We start from the raw sequence: 7,443 nt of genomic DNA on the forward strand, positions 1-7,443 counted from the left end.
CTGAAACGTGTGAGGAGATAGTTACCAACAAGGTGTGACCTTTAAAAGGCACTGCTCCCTGGGACTCAGTTTCCTCATCTGTAAAGGAGGGGCTGACCTGGCTGACTTTAAAGTTCCTGCCATCCCTAATCTCCAACTACCTGAGAGGGGGATCCCACCCTCCAGATCCACTCTGAGGGATCAAGAAGGAATGACTTTGAATTTATTTTAAGCATTAAAAAATTATTTATTTATTTATTTATTTGGCTGCATCGGGTCTTAGTTGTGCCATGCAGGATCTTTCATTGCGGCACACGGGCTCAGTAGTTGAGGTTCATGGGCTCTCTAGTTGTGGCGCGCGGGCTTAGTTGCCCTGCGGCATGTGGGATCTTAGTTCCCCTGACCAGGGAGCGAACCCACACGCCCTGTGTTGGAAGGCGGATTCTTAACCACTGGACCACCAGGGAAGTCCCTATTTTAAGCATTTAAAAAACAACTTTGGGGCTTCCCTGGTGGCGCAGTGGTTGAGAGTCCGCCTGCCGATGCAGGGGACACGGGTTCGTGCCCCGATCCCGGAAGATCCCACATGCCGCGGAGCGGCTGGGCCCGCGAGCCATGGCCGCGGAGCCTGTGTGTCCGGAGCCTGTGCTCCGCAACGGGAGAGGCCACAGCAGTGAGAGGCCCGCGTACAGCAAAAAAAAAAAAACAAAAAACAAAAAAAAACAACTTTGTTTTGAAAAAAATTTGTACTTGCTAAAAAGTTGCAAGAATGGGACAATGAATTCCCATATACCTTCCCATACAGATTTACCAACTGTTAACATTTTGTCACATTTATTTTTATTAAGATATAATTCACCTACCATGAAATGCACCCTTGTGAAGTATAATTCAGTGGTTTTTAATATATTCACAAGGTTGGGCAGCCATCACCACTAATTCCAGAACATTTTTCTCACCCCCCAGAGAAACCTGTGCCCCTCAGCAGTCACTCCCCATTCCTGTCCCTGCCCCAGCCCCTTACAGTCACTAATCTATCTTCTGTCTCAATTGATTTGCCTATTCTGGGCATTTCCTTTAAATGGACTATGTGGCATTTTGTATCTGGCTTCTATCACTTAGCAATATGTTTTCAAGCCTCATCCATGTTGTAATATGTATCAGTCCTCCATTGATTTTTATGGCTAAAATTCCACAATAGGTATATACCACATTTTGTTTATCCATTCATCAGGTGATGGACATGTATGTTGTTTCTGCTTTTTGGCTATTGTGAAAAATGCTGCCATACGGGCTTCCCTGGTGGCGCAGTGGTTGAGAGTCCGCCTGCCAGTGCAGGGGATACGGGTTCGTGCCCCAGTCTGGGAGGATCCCACATGCCGCGGAGCGGCTGGGCCCGTGAGCCATGGCCGCTGAGCCTGCGTGTCCGGAGCCTGTGCTCTGCAGCAGGAGAGGCCACAACAGTGAGAGGCCCGCATACCGCAAAAAAAAAAAAAAAAAAAAAAAAAAATGCTGCCGTGAACACTTCTTTTTTTTTTTTGGCTGCACCACATGGCATGAGGGATCTTAGTTCCCAACCAGGGATCGAACCCGTGCCCCAGCAGTGGAAGCGCAGAGTCTTAACCACTGGACTGCCAGCGAAGTCCCAGCCATGAACATTTCTGTCTTTGTGTGAACATATGTTTTCAGTCCTCCTGGGTATATGTCTAAGAGAGGAATTACTGGGTCATGGTGACTCTAATTTTATGTTCCTCTCAGCAATGTATGAGGTTTCCAATTTCTCCATATTCTCGCCAACACTTGTTTTCCTTCTCTATGTTGAAACCTCTTTTCTGATCTTACCTAAGTTGAAAAATGACTAAAAACACAAATTGGTCATGCAAGAAAGGAATTTACTGGCTTAGGACGAGAAAAGTCAAGTAATGCAGTGAATTCAGGAGCTCCACAGGTGCCCCCTGACCACTTCACTCTTTCAGCTCCACTCCTGGAAGCTGGCTCCATTTCCCAGCCAGGCTTTTCCCTAATGGTGATACAGGGGCTACTTAGCTTCAGGCTTTCCTCAGAGCACTAATTTCAACTGAAAACAGAGCAAGCTCTCTTTCCCTGCAGTTTACAAATGTCCCAGGGTTCACTCTGATTTGACCAACTTGGGACTGACCTTGTTCCTGAATGAGTCCCTCCGGTTAGGGGGACTGGATGCCCTGACTGGCTTGGTCTAGGGTCATTGTCAACAGCCCCCCCCCATGCTGGGAATAGAATCACTTGGATGAGAGGAGGGAGTGGGTATGGGAGGTGTGGTCCCATGAAAAGGAAATTAAAGTACTTTCACTAAAAGAAGGGAAAACGGAGGCTGAGCAGCTGAGACAGTGTTTCCCAGAAATGGAGAGGATGCCGGGCTTGTGAAGCCTCACACGCTGAGCTTTCCCCTCCCCCGCAGGGTCGGGGCTCCCCTCGCTGGTGCCCTGACAGAGCCTTGTCTAACACCCCCATTAGCACACTCATGACATGGCCTCGTCATTGTTTGTTTCCAGGTCTGTCTCCTCAAGTTACTCTCTTCTTTCTTCTGTCTCAGCTGATCTCCAGTGTCTTCTCTTCAATCTTCTCAGCTGGGAAGGGAAGGAAATAAGATAGTTACCAAATAATGGAAGGTCACTCTAGAGATACGCCAAAAAGTGCAATGGGAATTCAGAGAAGGGCAAGACTGAAGGGGTCAGGAATGCTGTTCTAAGGTCTCTTTAAGGGTCTGAGAAATAAAGGAGTTGCCACAGAGGCCAAAACATCCCCTTGATTATTGGTAGAGAGGCTGGGTTGGTGGACATAGTTTTAGGTCTGTTCGCTAAGTGGGCTGCTAATATGAATCCCATAGTGACACCGATTAACCCACCCAGTCGTGGCCACACGAGACCAGAGAAAGCCTCCCCTGACCCTTGACCCCTGTGGAGGTAGAGCCCACCTCGGCAAGAACAGTGGGATTCTACCCTGCAGGCAGCTCAGTCCCAAGAGGACTGAGGGGTGGAGGGGTGGCGTTGGCCTATGCATGACCAGTCCCCGCACACCACCACCAGAATGGTCATCTTTTACTTTCTTCGAGACAAAGTAAATAAAGAGGGGTAGAGAGAGGACAGGAGTATTACACCTAGTGGAATTCCTTGCACGTGGAAGGAAATGGGTAAGGTTTCCAAAGGTGGAAATGGCCTTATGGAAGGCGGCATTTAAGATGGGTCTACCTGGGTCCCAAGCAGAAGGGACTGGAGAGGCTTCAGGCCGACACCCTTAGGTGCAGTTTCTAGTTGCCCCTTTGTCTCATGGCCCTAATGACTGCCCTGCTGCTTGCCTCCTGGCTGGGCTGCTCTAGTGCAGCACCTCTAGACCCTGGTACTTGGGTTTTGACTTGCTTGTACATGGTTGTGCGTCTCTGTACCCGAAGATCCTATCCCACTCCTACGCTGCAATGAGTGGTCCATTGCCAGGTGCACAGCCCCTGCTGTCGAGCTTCTTCCCACTGTGAACTGGGCCAGGCTGAAGATGAGAGTAACCTGAGCTGAGACAGAAAAGCACTGACTGCAGGGAAGGAAGGAAGCAATAGGAGTCATGTACCACTTCACCCCTGTGGGCTCCAGGCCCTCCACTGTCCAGTTGGGAAAACAGGTGCAGTTCTCGCCTACATGAGGCAGGGAAGCCGCTCCAGAAGCGGGGTCGGTGGAGGCTGCCCGAACATGATTCGCACCCGGGATTTTGATCTAGTTCTGGGAAGAGTTGATCTGAGGTGTCTTAGGTCTTGCAGTAACATATACAGCCCCATCCTTCAGGATAAAAACAGATGCTTCCATGAATTGTTTTTAGGTTATGAAGTAGGAGGAAACTGCCTGCTATGAAGAGGTTTCACGTACTCATGAGTAAGTGGATGAATATGGTAAACACTTGCCATTCTGAATAATAGATGGATAGAGCTTTGGGTTTACACACCCTTGTGAAGGGACGAGAAGGCAATTACTGCTATCTTTTTTCCTGACGGTTGGAGCCCAGGGGTCGTGTCAGACTCAAGCAAATTACTTTCCAAGTTTTTGGGAAAAAGGGACTAAGGCATAGGCATCAAAGCTGACCCTAATTCACTTACAATGGGTCCATTTAACCCTCTGGGGAATGCCTGTCCTCAGGTGTAATGCCTGAGAAATGGTTTCTATACATGACATTGCTAAGCCAATAAAGAGGTGCTTCGTTATCTCTCTGCCAGATCCCGAAACTGGGAGAGAGGATGTCCAGTTCAGGACCTGGAATCTGCAGCCCCTAAGGAAGGGCAGAACAGAGGGTGAGGGCATGTGCTAAGGGGCACCAGAGAAGGACAGCTGGAGGTGGGAGTGTGCAGTGCCCCTAGCACTTTCCAGGCAGAGAGCGGGCCTGTGACCTAACTCCCAGGACCAGCTCTGTGGGCAGGCATACTCTATTGAGCTCGATGACAGAGCCTGATTCAGGCTGGGTTCCCTGGGCAGCAGACTTGGCCATGGAGATGAGCGTGTGGTATTGGGGGTGCTCTCAGGTTCCACACCTATGGAGGAAGGGAAGGAAGCAGGCTTGGTCAGGTGGAGAAGGTGAGGTGCCAAGTAGTCTTGACAAAGGCCTCAGCCGACCCCACAGAGAGTTCTGAAACTGGGACGGCCTTTTGACTTGTCCTGAGTTGGGGTGAGGGGACCAGGCCTTTACACCACAGCTTCAGCCAGTCATTGGATGCATGCTGTCCCCAGAGAGGAGGCTGTGACTTTGGGTGAGGAAGCTCAGTTCCTGAAGAGGGCTGATAACTGAGGGCTGTCTTCCAGCAATCCTCCCAGAAGCGAGAGGCAGAAGCCCTTCTGTCATGAAGGTCCACCTGGGTTGCAGATCCTGGTGTCTGCTACTCCCTTATGCCACTCAGATCCACTTCTTTGTATAAGTTCTGGGAGCAGCTCTGCTTATTCTGGAGGAAACTGATGGCTAATGGGACGAACCATAGCCTCCACCACAGCAGCTGGTCTTGAGGCCCCAACTGATACTCATCACCTCCCCCCTCTACTATCCTTTTCGATTCTTCTCACCCGCAGGAAGCACCTCTGCAGAGCCCCTGGTCACCACGCCCCTTTTAGGTCATGGCTGCTGCACTCGTCTATTTACCATCAAAAGTGAGCAAGGGTGTAACAAAGAGACACCCAGCTGGATCGTCTGCTGGCCAGACGTCTTCCTTTTTGCTCCCATTGTGAAACTGCAGCCTGGCTCTTCCTGAGGATCAGGGTCAGTTGTTGCTGCCAGGATGGTGACTCCTGCCTGCCTGCTGGCCCCTCGGCTCAGACTGCCTGGTGGCAGCTGTGAATGAGGTCAATGGGACTTTCGCTGCATCTCCGGATGGAAATATTTCCTCTTTGGGAACCAGGACCTCAAACCCCTCAAAGCTCAGAGTTGTGGTGACATAAATACCCCAATGGGATCACTGGGATTAATGGTAAATGGAGCCACTCCTACTTCCACCCCTTGGTTCCTGGACCTGTTTATTCTTCCTATTGGGACATAGCACCATACTGATTTTTTTGACGTGGACCGTTTTTAAAATCTTCATTGAATTTGTTACAATATTGCTTCTGTTTTATGTTTTGGATTTTTTTTTTTTTTTTTTTTTTTTTGGCCATGAGGCATGTGGGATCTCAGCTCCCCAACCAGGGGTCAAACCCGCACCCACTGCATTGGAAGGTGAAGTCTTAAACCCTGGACTGTCAGGGAAGTCTCTTGATTGTTGATAGAGTATAAACTGTGTTCTGGAAGATGATGCCCATCCTTAGTTGGTAGCATCTCTGTGCTGGCACCTCAGCTGTGCCTTCATAGGCTACTCCTTCTCTCTGTTCAGGCTGGCGTCCTTTAGATGGTACAGAATGTGGTAGGGCCAGTGGATTCCATGGTCATGTGCCACTGTCACACCTCCTTTGCTGTGCAATGGGCCCTTTGGTCTGATTCGATGTTATGTGGGACCGTGTGTCAATGTGTCAGACATTCAGTAAACACTCAAGATAGTGGTGCTGGCTGAGGCCCAGCGGGCAAAAAAGGCAAACCATACCCGGAACGCAGCAACTCCAATCAAAATAAATTGCTGCCATTTCCAGGATGGAAGGTATCCAATGTAGTCAACTTGTCATCAAGTGGCTGGCCGTTGTCTATGAGGAATACTGCCATTTTGGGGGCTCAGCATTGGTTTCATTGCTGGCAGACTGGACATTCAGCAGTGGCAGTAGCTACATCGCCCTTTGTGAAGGGGAGCCCATGCTCTTGGGTCCATGTGTTGTTCTCATCCCTGCCACCGTGGCTACTCCATTCATTGCTAGTACTGAGGTGGCTCATAGCATCTGGCTGATATCAATTGGTGAGTCATTTTCCTACTTGGTTGTTTAGTACCTCTTTCACAGTAGGTGCTCTCTGGTGGGCATCTGCACACTTCTTGCCCAAACACAAAATCCATCCACCATACCTCTATCCCAGACCTCCGTGTCCTTGATCTTCTTTCTCCTCCCAGGCTCCTGAGCAACCAGTCAAGCCATCTGCTAGTGCCCTGAGTCCATATATATTCCAACCTTGCCTACATTTCTGTTCACACAAAGTGTGAGAGGATTTATTCATTGGGAGAATTTCCCTTGCCATTGTCTTTCAAGATCACCCTAGGGTGGGGCTCTAGTGCAGCCGCAGTTCATTTTCAGCTTGCACCCACACACCACTTTGACCTATGAGCAAATCAAGCTTTGCTTTTTTTCCTCCTTTGTCAGTTGGTCATAAAGGGACCCAATCTCCTATGCAGCCATAGGTGTGAGCTGAGGGAGAGGCATCAGTGCATAAATGCTAGGTGGCATGGATGTCTAGGCCATCTGCTTGTGTGGCTTACTGTGCCCCTGGCCCTGCTCATCCCAATTCCGTATGTACCACTTCTTACTACAGATTATTGTTGGGCCTACTCAACTTTATGTTTTGGTGGGTCTAATAGGCAGAACCCAACTTATATAAGACAAGCTCATGATGAAGAATTTTGGATCAACTCAAAAATATACAAAGAGAATAAAGTTTTTCAACATTGTTCTGGGGTTACACAAACAAAACAGTTTGTTGATAATGGATTGGAAGAGAAGTTAGGCTAGAGTGTACTGTTAGGGTGTTAACAACCAAGTGGTAGAGAGAATGGTGTAGAAGAAATGGATTTTGAAAATTCTAAAGCGGAATTTATAGGTAGGTACAGAAATGGAGACAGCAAGCATGTTTATGTCATCTTTTGAAAAACAAAATCATAGCTGTAAAAGGAAGGATAGGGGGTGTTAACTGGAAAGAGGAAGAGTTAAGGTCTCTTTTTTTCCCAAAGCTTTTCTGAGGATGAACTTGACTGTGTTTATGTACTGAGGGGAAAGAAGCAAGGGAGATGCGGAAAAATGGCGGAATTAGAGGGGCTCAGCTGGAGTACCTGAG

Source organism: Mesoplodon densirostris, chromosome 14, assembly GCF_025265405.1.
Source record: "Mesoplodon densirostris isolate mMesDen1 chromosome 14, mMesDen1 primary haplotype, whole genome shotgun sequence".
Classification (NCBI taxonomy): Eukaryota; Metazoa; Chordata; class Mammalia; order Artiodactyla; family Ziphiidae; genus Mesoplodon; species Mesoplodon densirostris.